General features: G+C 36.8%; 1 protein-coding gene across 2 annotated transcripts in view; it reads left to right on the top strand.

The window, feature by feature from the left end:
- The window catches only part of LINGO2 (leucine rich repeat and Ig domain containing 2), a 278,837-nt gene that overhangs the window by 260,171 nt on the left and 3,306 nt on the right, over nucleotides 1-15,360 (top strand). Inside the window, exon 1 of one of the 2 annotated variants that reach the window (XM_081803058.1) lies at nucleotides 14,325-14,391. The exons of the other annotated variant lie outside the window; for it this stretch is intronic. The gene's annotated coding sequence lies outside the window, so the exon portion shown is untranslated. Of the gene's footprint in view, nucleotides 1-14,324; nucleotides 14,392-15,360 lie in introns of those variants that run through there. 2 annotated transcript variants of the gene reach the window in all.

Here is a 15,360-nt window from a genome sequence, read left to right as displayed (position 1 = left end):
ACCCCCACCCCCTGAAAGACCCCGAAAAGCTTTCTCTAAAGATCTGTGAAACTCCTATCTGAAAATTGCAAAGAAATAAAAGCTCTCTCAGTTACAATGGAGAGGGACCCAGATGGGGCACATCATTGAGGACTGCAGCTCTGGGCAGAATCTCTCCTAAATTCCCATTATGGCAGCCTGGGACCTTGGTCCTCTCAGGACCAGAAAGTACAAAACCAACTATCTCCCTGGGAATACCAAGATTTCCATTTGCATGAAAAAGACAGTAGAGCCTTTCATTCTTTAAATTGGCCTCACTGGTGAAAAGATGTAGGAGCAGTAGTGGTGAATCAGGTTCAAATCACAAGGTTTCCATCCTGTCTGGGTGTGTTACCCCACGCCATGGACTCTGGAGCAATGACTTGTTTATGACTGACGAGTTGTTAGAAGATTTTCAGGAGGATTTCTGAATGGCTAGAGAGAGGAGTATTTGAGATGAGGAGGGGGAATGTTCCCTTTTAAACAGACTTGCAGAAAGTCTTTCTTGTGTCCCAGGTTTACTCAAATGTAGCTGTTCTCTTCAGGCAATTTTATCTAATTAACATCTATTTTTCACTTCTTTACACAGTAATCAGTGTTCAATTACTGGAACCCAGCTGCTGATACTAAAATGTACTGAAAAATCAAATTCATACAATAAATCCTTAAATGCCCTCGTCATCTCCTAAACTAAGACAAAGGAATTTGATTCTTTCTTTGACTACCCCCTCTTTCTTTTACCTACATACCTTCATTCCCTTTTTATAAATCCTTTTGTGACTTTGGTTCTATTCCAAGATCCATTACTGAAGGCCACAGGGTAAGGGTCAAAAAAAAGAAGAAAAACAAACATGAACACTAACACAGAAGTTTCCATCTAAGGATAATAAGGGACTTAAAAATTTACACGCCTTAATATTTATTTGCTTTTAAGGAATCAAACTAATTTTGAAGAGCATTTTATCTAAAGTTACTATTCATGTGTGTATTTGCTATAGAGAATTTTACCCTCCAGAGGAAAAAATGTTGCCCATTTGCACAAAGGTATTACAAACATGACTCATGCTTAATTAAATGGCTAATTAATGAAATTGGCTAATGATTTTTAAAAGGTCAAATTTCTAATTCTGTCAAATTTTTCGTGTACAATTTTATAACACGTTGGCTACCTTAAATCTTTAAATAAGAAGGGAAGGAGGGAGAGGTGGTAGAGAAGGAAGAAAATGGGGGCGCCTGGGTGGCTCAGTTGGTTAAGCGACTGCCTTTGGCTCAGGTCATGATCCTGGAGTCCCGGGATCGAGTCCCGCATTGGGCTCCCTGCTCAGCAGGGGGTCTGCTTCTCCCTCTGCCCTCTTCCCTCTCGTGCTGTCTCTCATTCTCTCTCTAATAAATAAACAAAATCTTAAAAAAAAAAAAAGGAAAATGGGGGGAGGGAAGAGAAAAGAAAGATAGTGACATTTTATGTGATTGATGTGAAAAATGCAATTATACAGTGTAGTTATAAAACTTAGGGGGTGACTTTGCTATTCTAAATAAAAAGGGAGAACCAAGATTTGCTAAGGGCTTCCTCCATGCAAAGTATTTTATGTGCTTCGACTCATTTAAAAATCTCAACAAATAGCTGAAAAACATGTATTATCCTTGACCTTAGGAAACAGGCTCCCTGAGTTTAAATGCCATGATTAACATAGTTAATCAGCAGTTGCAAGATCAAGCATTGGAGACTTTCCATGCTGTTTCCATGGCATACCAGTATGTCTATGATTTTTTTTTTTAAAGATTTTTTTTTTGAGAGAGAGAGAGAGCACATGAGAGGGGGGGAGGGTCAGAGGGAGAAGCAGACTCCCTGCTGAGCAGGGAGCCTGATGAGGGACTCGATCCCGGGACTCCAGGATCATGACCTGAGCCGAAGGCAGTCGCCCAACCAACTGAGCCACCCAGGCGCCCTGTCTATGATTTCTTGATAACTGGTTGTGAATTCCAAGTCTTTGGGCATGAACTCAGCCCCTAATTATAATATGGTTGATATGAAAATAGCACAGCCCACTATATAAAAGTTTTCACATTGGACTTCAGAACAACAATTGACAGTCAAAGGCAACATATTTCCTCAAGGGTTAACAGAATTCATAAGTATCACTCTTGTCACAGCAAAAACTAAACACAAAAATCAGTGATGTTCTGTTGAGGTTAAATATAAACTCCTTACTGTCAGTCACAGTCTTCTGGCTGTAAAGATAGCACAGCTCTCAAAAGACAAGAGAATTTGGTGGACTCTAACCCCAGATCTCTTGCTTGATCTCAACCTTTTCCTAAAACTGTATTAATCAAGATCAAAGAAATATTTTTTTTTCAGATTTACACTGAAAGTACTCAATTAGTTTTGAGGTCAGCATCAGGTAGAAAAATTGTTATAGCAGAACCCTGGAACCCAAGGAGTATACCAGCATAAGACTCTATGGGGGGTGGGAAATCAACATGCTCTCAGGACAGTGGTCATATATCCTCCTTTGTCTGCTATAGTCTGTGTTTTTCACATGTTGTCCAGCATTATTCTGAATAGTGTCCCCACCCCTTCACTGAAGTGTCCCAGTTGGGTGGTATATTCTGTGGTCATTCTACCGGTAGGAAACCTAGATCACCAGAGCAGACACAAATGTATTTCCCACCTTGAGTTTTGCCATGCTGAGAACATGCAATATTAATCCAACATAATGAGACGTTAGTAAAGCTAAGAGCAATACATTACATAATGAATGTTACTTATTTAATCTATAAGATATGTTGAGAGAGAGGGGTTCTTTGTTCCTCTGCTATCCAAATTCTATATGCAGAGATGGGTAGAGGAAGTTCAGCTAAGCTATGGAGTCAGTGACATAGCCTTGAATCCTAGCCCTACCAGTTGGACGTGAATGGACTTGATCTAGTTGCTCAGACTTCCCTAAGTCCCAATTGCATATTCTGCTAAGGACATAGAAAATATACCATCTGTCACCCGGAGTTGTTTTTAACAGAATAACTCGGGTTTTAGAGCCAGAAAGACCTTGTTTAAATCCTACTTCTACTGCTTCTTTGCTGTATAACCTTGTACAAGTAAATTCACCTAGAGACTCAGTTTCCCCATCTATATAAAATGGTAACAAAAACAGGTCCTATGCAGAGGAGGTTGCTTTGAGGACTGAGTAATATAATGCATGTTAGAGTAAGCATGTCATAAATTTTTTATCATTATTTTGAAATATAGAATGGGATATTTAATAAGGCCTATAAGTAATTTGTACCAGAAATTAGTTAATGCTTCCTTTTTTTTTTTTCTGACCACACATTATTAGGTACTAATAGGCCTAGTTTAAATCAGTTTTCTTACCTAAAAACCAAACTAAGATTTCACTTGGTTCTAAATACTCAAGATTTCAAATAAATACTCAGCGTTTCACATATAAATTATACCCTTCAAGTGGCTAAAACCTCAAATGACATTGTTTTCCATAAAACAAAGTTAGAATTGCTAGAATTCATTACCTTATGTAAGCTCTTTTATATGCTGAGCTCTTTCATACTTTGTTTCTGACTAATTTTTTGTCATGAAAATCTCAGTTTGCTAAGCCATTTATTAGTTTTCTTTCAAGACAATTGAAAGATTTTAGAACATGCTAAATATCCAGATGAGGACAATTAGCATGTATATTGCAATAGGGTAAATATAGTATTTAAGATAATGTGATTCTCTATGATTCTAGAAATGTTTACCAAAATACAAATAAACTGGCAAACACATAGAAGCCTCCCTAATGCGTGTGACTACACACAGTGTATATATGTACACACCATACCATATACAGTACACACCATGGATAGTGTGTACATATAGCCTGTGTGTGTATATAATCTCCAAAGAGACACATAGTTATCAATTCAAATGCACACACGTATTCATGTATATATAAACTTCTCATCTCTTTGTATGTATTTTCAACTGAAACTCTGTTCCCTCATTAGAAATACATGAAAGAAGAATACTCACTAATACTCTATCTGTAGCAAAGGATGCCGAGTAATAAGATGGAAAGAGACACCCAGAACTGTACCGGGAGGAAGACAGGAGTGTAGAAGGCTGAGAGTGCAGACAGAGGGCTGAGGGCGCGTGTCTATTCCAGCATTTGGTAGATGTTTGACTCTCTTACTGCTCTTACAGAATCCTGACAAATGAAATATTAGAAGTGAGAAGGCTGTTTCATTTAAGTCTTTCATGTGTTTCCCAAAGTCTGGGATGCATTCCAATGTGGGACTCTGATTTTAGGTGGCACAAAATGGTTAGTAACCCTGCATTAATGGGCATAAAGTTATTCCCTTTTAAGTTTATGGTCTACCCTCTGATTACAGTGAGGAGACTCAGTTTGAACACCTCTTGAACCCCGCATTCCCAAATGGAAGGCAGGTCTCTAGTGCAGCTTTGGAAGATAAGAAATTTTAGCTAGAACATGTTTTGCTTCCATTGTAGGTTTTTAAATGCCTTTCCATTTAGTAATTTCCATTCTGATTCTCCATTTAAAGTTGTATGTAAATAGGACAAGTGACACAGAGTCAACAAAAGTGATGACAGTGTCATAGGAGTGACATTTGGAAACATGGTGCTACTGATCTCACCGATCAGCAGAGGCTGACTACCTCCACCTTTCTTCCTTCGGGAGACTGACAGGCAATAAAAACATGCTTATACAAGAAAAGAGCTACTGCCCAGATCTGGCTGAGGCTCTTAAGTAGTTCCCTTTCGAGTATACTTGAATTTGAGTCCTTTCTTTCTCACTAACTTACTCTATACCTGCAGTTTGGGGATACCCTGGTCAAGAACTGCTATGCCAAGAAGGCACATAGGTGCAACTCCAAGAACGTAGATTCTACTACAGTAGATAGGACATGCACATACTTAATACATGGTGGGAAAGCCTAAGGTATTCATGGCAAAAATAGAAACAGGAACCCCAAAGGGGACTTACATTCTGCCCTAACTTTAGAGGGTGGCCATTTAAATAACTGATGCAGGGCATGGCAGGTCATGTCTATAGATCAGTTATCCACCAGCACAGAGATTTACTGTGATTGAATTTCATTTCAAAGGGTTGGCATCATGCTTTTATGTTCTTGTTTAGTGTAATATAATGCACGTTGAAAACATTTGTTGAACAAGAAACAAATAGAATTGACTGTGCTACAAATACTGGATATTCTGACACTTAACATTTTGGTGTATTTCTTTACACTCTTTCAATGCATAAGGGTATTATCCCCTCCATTATATTCATAGTACAGATACAAATTCATATCCTACTTTTTTCAGCTTACATTTTCTATGTAAAAATCTTTCAAGTTAAATACCTCCTTACTGTAACAATAGTTTTAATGCCTGCATAGTCAATTTAAAAAGATGAATCACAGATAAGCAAATTATTTCTCCCTGATGTGGTTTTATGTGATATTTCAATTTATTTTTAAATAACATAATAAAATGTATCTTTGATGTTTAAAGTTATAATTTGATTCCAGTTTGGGAGAATGATGTTAATATCATTAATTTGTTTACGGGACAGTTTTTCCCAACTACACTACCAGCTAATTGCATTTACTCCTCTCTGTGTCCCTGGCTCTGCCTTGCACATAGCAGGTACCTAGTATGTGTTTACTGAGTTGGATTAAATATACTTTTTGCTTTGACAGTTTCCCACTCTTTCATAGAGGGATTTTAAGCAATTACTTGGCAGTCATTAGTTGCTAAAAAAGGGAAAGTCTACAAATATCTACTTAGAAGCTAAAATCTGTTATGAATATCTTGGTATATAAAAATTACATGTTCTTGCTTAGTCTGTTTACTATATAGCTTTTTTTTATTTTCTCATCTAAAAAGTAGCTAGAAAAATAAAATTCCTGTCACCTAGGAACCTAATAATGACTTAGTATGAATTAAGAATAGGTAAATGGGAATTTTAGATGCAATTCTCTGACAAAGATGGGTACATCAATAAAAGCTTACTGTGGCAAGACATGATTGTTTCTCTAATGTGTAAAAAAAAAAAAAAATCAGCCGAATGCAAAATTGCATCAATGATACTTTAGATAGATGATAGAAACTTTAATATATCCTTAAATACCAGATTGATACTTAATATCACTTTCTATTTGTTTTCAGGAGAGAATGGCTGGCTGCTTACCAAAGCGATTTGCCAGCCTCCCATGCGGTCAGGTGTACTCACATGCCTGAGTTCTGGCTAATGAAATGTGAGCAGAAATTATGAGTGCTATTGTCAGGTCAAGCTCTCTTACCCCTAGTCCTCTTCCTTTCTCCATATGGAATGGAAAGGATTTCCATGATCTAGGAGAGTGGGGAGACATAAAATATACAGGCACAAGTCCCTCAGTGTTTTAGTGGAGCAGAACTAATAAACTACTGGTTTAAGCCCCTGAGATTGCAGGATTTATCTGTTACAAAAGCCAGCAGAAATTTATATTTGTTCATTTCCAGAATGTTCCAGATGGGATTTAAGACAGCTATCTTGTCTGAACAGCTTTAAATAAGAAAGAAAATGTCTAGGTGCCTTCAGCACCAACTAATTAAAACCAAGTAATCTCCAGTCAGACTCCCCTTCATTCATGAATACCCACACTTCAAAAGAGTCCAGGTTTTCATAGAACAACAGACAGGATTCAAGAATCTGAACTCCCTAAGAGAATGCTCCTCCATTTGATTTTATTTTCCCAAATAAAATGTAATAATCTTACGCAAGAGAAGTAGTGGTCTTCCGTGGTCACACATTTCATTGAGATTGGCCTGAATGGATCTTGAGGACTGAGCAATCACAGCAGAAAGGCAGGCAACCTTCTCTTTTTTTTTAACTCCCAAGTGAGGCATGCATTTCATAGCTTTTTCTAACTCTACCTTCAGACAGATTTAAGTGACATATTAGCAGGAATGTTTGCCCGGGATCATGGTTACCTGAATTTTCTCATTTATGCTATGAGATACTTAACAGCCCTAAATAGGCTACTCCAGAGCCTGCAGATAGGCTCTCCCTGGAGGTGATTGTGTCCATCAGGAAAGGTGTTTAGTGCTCCCTTCAACTGAGAAATTTTGTATGTCTAAAGATATCTGCAATATTTCCCTTTCTCCAAATCAATAACAACAATAGCCAACACGTATGGAACTCTGACTTTATATGTATGCACTATGGCATTCTGTTCTCACAAGGACTCTGTAGGATAGCTACTATAATTCCCATTTTAAAGATAAGAAGACTGAGAATGAGAGTTAGGACTTAAACACATTTTTATTTTGTACACCTATCCTCTTGGCCATTCCCTTATTCCCGATTTGAAGCTTCACGTATCACATTTGTGAGGCCCTCAGCATCTCAAGCCAACTACCCTTTAATAATATTAATTTCAAAGAGAGATCTCAAAGCCAGACAAAAAGCACTTTCATCTTTAAAAGGTTTAAGTAAAATGTGCATATTCTGTATGTCCAAGTATTTCTATGTAGGCCAAAAGACTCAGAACTGTGGGAGAGAAGCAAATAATTTGCATTTCAAAGGGATGAAAATAATCACAAGAACAGAGGGCTCTCCAATTTGAGAAAAGATTAAACAGAAACTATTAATTAATGACTTAGGACAAGCTCTGCTAATTGTTTACTAGTCACTTGAATACAAAATGAACTCATGTTTTGAAATAGATACAGTCCAGTGGAAAGTAGATTCAGAACCATGAAAAGAGATACTAAAGCATAGCCCAGGGTGGGGGAGCGGGGAGTGGGGAGATGGGGAAATTTTAAAAGGAAGCATTACTTTTTAGTTGCTTAAATAGTTGCTATCTGAGATGAGTTGTATTTAGTGATACTATATGAGAAAGGATGGAAGAAACACAGGATGAGGGTTAAGAGGTCTGCCCGTGAAGCTAACCAATCCTGCATAGAAATAGGGGCTCCGTTATTGACTAGGGCTATATGGCCTTTGGCACATGGCTCAAGAAGCAAGAAAGGTGCTTCCCCTGAAATGGAGACAAAAGTGCTTCAAACAGGATGTATGGAACCCTTCCTAGGGCACATCATGACTTCGATCTTCTTCCTGGGAAATCCAGAGAAGAAATGTTAGGCTAGACAGCCTTTTTTTGTAGCAGAGTAGAGGAAGTTGCTGCTGTGTTGGGATTATTCTGCACTGACAGGGTTTCTCTGGGCAAGTGAGTTTTCCCCATGCAAAATGAGGGCATCAGTACAGGGCTTGTCTTAGGTCCCTTCAAAATGCCACCTGGGGGAGGGTACTGGGGCCTCTGCCAAAACTAGCCAGAGGTGACTGTTCCTAGGGATGGTGGCAAGACTATTCCACCAGCATAGAATAGAAATTCACTCCTCCAAATCAAGGGAACTACATCAGAGATGTCCTTTGTGTGAATCCCAAAGAGCCCCAGATTTTGCCCCCTAAAAGGAACCAGTTTTAAAACCTGCCAGTCCCAGCAGACACTAAGTTATCTATGAAAGCTCCAGTTAAAAAAGAAGTTTCCTGATCTCCTTACCTCTCTTGAATCAATTATAAAGGGACAATGGGGGGGGGAAATTAAGATGCTATCGGACTAGATCTAAATCCTGCCTGTTCAATTTACTAGTTGAATGACCATTTTATATTAATCTCACTGCATTAAATCATAGTAACAGCTAATTTTCATACAGATAGATACTTGCAATTATCATTTGGTTCGAAGCCTATATAGATAATGTGAGATTCTAGCAGTCTCTGTCCTAGCAACTGGAAATCAAAATGCTATCCTCAGTTACTTACAGAACTGGCAATCTGCATGTAATTAATTGAGAGGTATCTACAATGTTGGGTAACTGTTCACCTACCTGCATGAGTGATTATCATTACATCTGTGATTTTTGTTTAAAAAAGAGTTATCTTGTCACATAAAACACCATGGATCCTCTCCAAATCTGGCTTTCATGTTGGCTCTTCTCATTTCCTCCTCGAATGTTCTTCAGGTTGAACCTCAATATTCAAAGTTTCTATTTCCACCCTACCAAAACTGAGTCAGGAGAAAAAGGTAAAAATACAATGCTCTGGAGGGTAACTGGAGATCATGTAGAAGGACAAATTTTATTCTGTAAAAAGTTCAAATCCAATTTTTCCTGCCAGGTTAGGGGTTTGATTGAACCTTGGGGTTCAATCGCAAGTTCACCTGGGGTCCTTCAAAGAATTTAGGTAACCCTGGTGAATTTCAAAACTTACACTAAAATTGATTTCTTGGTTCTCAAATGTTTTAAACAACTTTCACAACTCTTTAGAATCTGATTTTAGCCCAAACCAGTATTTCTGAATTTACAGTTCTAGACACCTTGAAGTTATCACCTCAGGTGTATTTTGGACTCCTTTATTCATTACATCTTTCCCTTTTCTTCCCCACCTCCCTCATCACCCACCTCTCCCTGTGGGGAAATAGCTTTCGTGAAAAAAAGAAAAATCCTACCATTAGCTAGGGTGAAGGTTTAAAGAGATTTCTGTGCTCTCCATTTATTGTTTTGTTCCCTTATTCAGTTGCCAGTTAGAGAACTAAATTTATCATAGAATTCCCAGCTTAAGCAATTTATCATTACCTTAACATCTTTCTTTTTAAACAGCATACAACTATCACCTCTTTCCTTTATAGCTTCTTTTTGTTTTTGTTTTGTTTTTTAATGAAGGCTGCTTAAAGCTTTCCATTTGTCCTTATCACTGTGTCATGTGTTTGAGGACCTTTTTCTCCAATATTCTCCTAATCTGTACTCAGGAAATCCATGTCTTTCTTTGGCATGCTTTCTCAACAAACCAAACCATTATCCCTTTAAAAAAATCGATAATGACAACTATTATTTATGCATTAGGCACCTTACATGGAACATCTTTAATCCTCATGTTTATTCTGCTTTATTATCACAAATTAACAGAGGAGTTAAGAATCGTAGTCATCATCAGCCTACCTATGTTCCACAGCTAACAAATATTTAACTTAGACTTGGAGCCAGGTATTTCTGGGTCCAAATTTTTGCTACTTCCATTCTTCCTTCTTTAAGTCTACTTCCTGATGGTTTTGTTTGTTTGTTTTTGTTTGTTTTTTTAGATTTTATTTATTTATTTGAGACAGAGAGAATGAGAGAGAGAGAGCACATGAGAGGGGGGAGGGTCAGAGGGAGAAGCAGACTCCCTGCTGAGCAGGGAGCCCTATGCGGGACTCGATCCAGGGACTCCAGGATCATGACCTGAGCCGAAGGCAGTCGCTTAACCAACTGAGCCACCCAGGCGCCCTACTTCCTGATGTTTTTGTTTGTGTTTCTTACATTAATAGGACAAGCTGTAAAATAAATACCCAGCACACAAAAAGTATAAGTATGAAAATATCCAACTTCACATACTAGGTTTAGAAGGGTATAATCATTGTACCTGAGAGGCCCTTTGATCAGAATTAATAGAAAGGCCCTAGTCAGCTCCCTACAGAGTTTAGTTCCTGCTTTATTCTTAATGAAACGAAGTTCATCTTATCAAACCTTGGTCACAGTCAGACATGACAAGAAAGCTTTGATTGTAAGGCTTCTGCTGACAGTGAAAGCTAAATGGAGTCAGCAGTTGGCCCTTCTAGACTAAAACTGAAAAATATTTGTGATGAGAACAATAAAGCACAACTTGCCTACACAGTTTCTGAAGTGCATCAAAGAACTCTGATGAGATATGGCCCCAAAGTATCTACTCTGCCTGAAAGACAGTAGTAGAACAGGAAAGGTATTCCAGATCTGAAGGGAGCTTGTCTGCTGCCTGCTTGCTAAGTACTTATCTATCCCTCTTTGTAGTGGTCCTTTACTTTGAAACAAACAAAAAAATTTTTTAAGGAAAAAAATTCCAGATACTATCCATCTTAGTTGAGCTCCTTTCTGGTTAAATTGCAGCTATGGCTGAATTAGATACTGTCATTCCATATGTTAGACACACTCAGCCAGATTAAGGGATCCAAGCAATAAAATAAACTTTCCCTAAAGTATTACTGAAATAAATCAGAAATAGGATGCCAGTTATCTCCTTTTCTAGCTGGTGATAAGCAGATTGGACAAACTCTGCCAGAGAAGATTAAACTCTCCAGGAGAATTTATAAAAAAAAATAATAACTCACTCTTTACCATCAATTCAAAATAAACTCAAGAGTACAGAGTATGTAATCAAACTTTTATCTTGAACATAAAGAGTCCTGTAAGTGTAACAGAAAGTACATTTTCCCTGCTCTGCCAAAGAAATACTTTAAAAGTATTTGAAAGATACTATTTGCAAGGAGTAAAAACATCACTAAGTTGCCCAATGAACCCACACGCGTTGACCCACTGAGGGACACATTGGAGGAAACCAGGAATTGCTCATCCTGTACCTGCCCTTAAGCTTGCCCTCTCAGTGAATGACACCAAGTCTTAGCCAGTTGACAAAAAGGTAGAAATCATCTTGGCATCTTCCTCTCCTACATCCCTCACAGCCCATCCATAACTAAAGCATTTCTCTATTCTGCTTCAGAACACATTTCCGATCTGTCCATTTACCCAAGCCTATTCCTATGACCCTAATTGAGACCACTTCTATTCCGGCTTGAATTAATGCAACAGCTTCAAGAGTTCCAACTTTTTCCCTCCTGCAAATCTATTTTTCATGCCGCAGATTAATCTTCCCAAAAATATAAATCTGATATTACTCTTTTGCATAAAACACTCTAATGGCTTGCTGTTGCCCTCAGGATAGAGTGAAAACAGCTTATCATGGTTTACAAGCCTCTTGTAAATCATTCCTCTAATTACCTCTTTGACCTCTTTTCTGTTTCCCTCCTGTATTTGCTCCAGCCCATCTGGACGAATTTAATTCTCCAATCTCAGAGGGTTTCCATTGCTTCCATGCCTTTGTACTCCCTATTTTCTTTGCCTAGAACTCACTCTCTCTCTCTCCATGAAGGATGACGGTGGGGACTAAGGGGTGAGAATGGAAATAAACTGTTGTTGGGTTACTATGTATTTTACCTAAAGCAATTTGATGATACCTCTAAGTAGATTGTGATAAATTAAAGATGTATACTATAATCCTTTGCACAAATAAAAATACTGTACATAAACACACAAAGGCTAAAGAATTGAAATGCAATACTGAAAGATTAAAATAGAAAAAGACAAGAAAGAAAGGAACAAAAAATTCAAATGGTGACAGATAAACAAATAGCAAAATGGCACCCCAAAATGCAATCATTTTAGTTAACTATATTTGGTATAAGTGGACAAAACAATCTAACAAAAGGCAGAGATTGCAGAGATCCTGAGACTGATTGAAAAGCCAGAACCAGCCACATGCTGGCTATAAAAGAAACTAACTACAGAGACACAAATATGTTGAGAGTTAAGGATGGAAAAAGATATACCATGAGAACATTAAGCTCAAGAAACCTAGAGTGGCTACAGTAATCATTCAAAATGAGTTGAAGACAAGGAGTATTACTAGAGACAAAGATGGACTCTTTCTAATGATAAAAGATCCATAAAACAATCTCAGTAGGTTTCGAAGGATTGAAATGTTGCAGAGCAGTTCTCTGACCACAACAGAAGTAAATAAATAAAATACAGTAAGACTCTAGAAAAGATCTAACTACATACTTGGAACAAGGTAACTCTATCCTAAATCATCCATCAGCAAAAAAGAAGCATAAAGTAAACTAAAAAAAATGTCAGTAAGTTTTATATATATATTAAAACTTCTGAAATGCAATTAAGCATTTTAAAAGCTTATATTAAAAATGAAGGACCAAAATCAATGATCTAGGGTTCCACCTTAGGAAGATAACAAAACGAACCAACCCAACCCTGATGAACCTGTACCAAACATCTATGCACACTAAATTATTTCCTTATATCTTCAGAAAAAAAATATAGCTCATCAGATCAATCCTCTTCTGGAAGCAGTAGCTATGTTTATGGCACAGATTGTGGTGACAGATTCACAGATATCTACTTACCTCCCAACTCCTCAACTTGTATACATTAAATATATAATTTTTTGTATGTCCATCATCCCTCAATGAAGTGGCTTTTAAAAATTCAAAGTTAGGAAAAAAATGGTTCAAAGGGATGCACATATTGAACTTAGATATATTTAAGTTTAATGTATCCAGTAAACTCCTCAGTGTTGTCCCTGAACCTCCTGAAGCCTCTACCTGTTTCTATTCCATCAGTTCCTTCTACTCTTGTTAATTCTGGGTAAAAATAGGAATTAAACTTAGTTAAAAATGATATGTTCCTGTTGTTTAACCTGCATTTCTTTGCTTACTAGTGAGGTTGGTCATCTTTTCATATACTGATTATTACATTCATTGCCTCATTTTCTATTGACATTTACCTCTTTTCCTTATTGATTAATAAGAGCTGTTTAATACCAAGTTGATCATGGTCTTTGGGTGTTCAATGTGCATGTTGTTTGCTTGTTATGCTATTATTTTTTAAATGCATACAATCAGACCATTTTCTTTCATGGTTTCTGGCTTTATTCATAGAAAATGCTTTTCAACTCTATTATAAAATTATTGAATTTTCTTCTAATATATTATCTGTTCATGCATTCTAGTTCTTAATTCATCTGGAATTTATTTTATTGGACCAAATTAAGTTGTGTATCTTTTCCCACTAAATATCTAGCCAATCATTTATATCTTTCTCACTGAATTAAAATGCCACCTTTCATCTATATATACTAACTTTTCAAATATACTTAATGTTAATTCCTTACTTTGTTTCATTGACTGTATTTTCATGGAGTGTACTGCTTTATTTTTGATATCTTGTAGGGTCTGTTGCCATTACTACTGTGTAATATTTCTGATTACTCTCATATTTATCTTCTTTCAAATGAACTTCCAAATTTCTCAATATATACATAGATCACAGAGATATATTTGGTTTTGAAAAACAATGTCCCTATAATATTGAATCTATTAAAATAAATAGTATACGTCTCTTTTTTCTAAGTTTTGTTTTCTTAGTAGGGCTGAGTGTTTGTCATAGTCTGTGTATTTCTCATTAAATTATTCTTCCAGGAATATAATTTTTTCAGAGATGCTGTGACTAATGATTTGTGACGATATTTTCTAAATGTTTTTATTTTGTACCATGTTTTTAATCATTTTTCAGGTAATTTAGACATTAATTTGATCTACAAACAATGCTAGTTTTACTGCATCTTTTCCAATAATACCAACTCCTATGTTCCTAGATAATGGATTTTGGAGCACTGTCTGAATCTTTGCCTTGTTCTTACATTCAGGGGCACTTCTCTAGTGATTCACCATAAGGTTGGATCCTAGTCATTTTTTTATGGATATATAAATTTAGATGTAGACATAGCTTTACATGGAGATATAGACATATATGTGAACACTGTGAATGGAGAATTGTACTTTCAATTGCTCTTTTAGGCGTGAATACTGAAGTTGATCGAATACCTTTTTATCTAAAAATACTGTTTTACACTACTGAGACTTGTGTAAAATGTGGTGTTTGTAGATTAAGTGTACCCCACAGGATCTCATGTGGAGAAGCAAAGCTCAACAACACCTGTCTTGCTATGCAGTTGAACAGTAAGTTCAGTGTCTGCTTAAACATCTACAGTTAAAGCATACTCCTTTCCAATATCATTTGATACCTATTTAAGTTCAGTTTAATATGTCCACTGGGTTTGAAATTGAATATGAAAGGATAGTTCATTTATTATTTAAAAACTTTTTTTTCCTTAAAATTACAACTCTTCCCATTCTTAAAGCATTTTCATCATCATAGCCATTATGGTGCCTTGATTCGGTCTCTTCCCTATAATAAACACAAAGCATACAAAGAGATTTTGAGGATCTTTTTGCTTACCTCAAAAAAGAAATCCCCTTCATAAATGAAGACTTACTGAATTCTGAAGGATGTATACCTTCTAAGGGGCAGTTTTTAATAGAAAGCTTATATCTGAAGGAAATAAAGCCTCAACCTCTTGTATTGCATGTAACTGTTTGTACTTTGAACCTAAGAGCCAATGAAGTTTCTATTAGCTTCATTTTGAGCAGAGGATGATATCCCAACATTACAGATGCAGACACTGATTCAAACTGAATAGGTTTCCTCTTAGCCATTGACCTCTGTTGCTTGAGTTTGAGTTCAACATAGAGCCTTTTGTGAAATGCATGCTGTTGGGCCTCACACTCTGTGCCAGATGGTGTATTAGTCTCCTCATAATTGTTAAATACTGTCTTTGTCCTAATTCTAGGATGCTATTACTA

This window comes from Leptonychotes weddellii, chromosome 14, assembly GCF_054177405.1.
Source record: "Leptonychotes weddellii isolate Sample4059 chromosome 14, ASM5417740v2, whole genome shotgun sequence".
Classification (NCBI taxonomy): domain Eukaryota; kingdom Metazoa; phylum Chordata; class Mammalia; order Carnivora; family Phocidae; genus Leptonychotes; species Leptonychotes weddellii.
The sequence above is the reverse complement of the archived record's forward strand: the minus strand, read 5'-3'. Positions and strand labels throughout refer to the sequence as shown.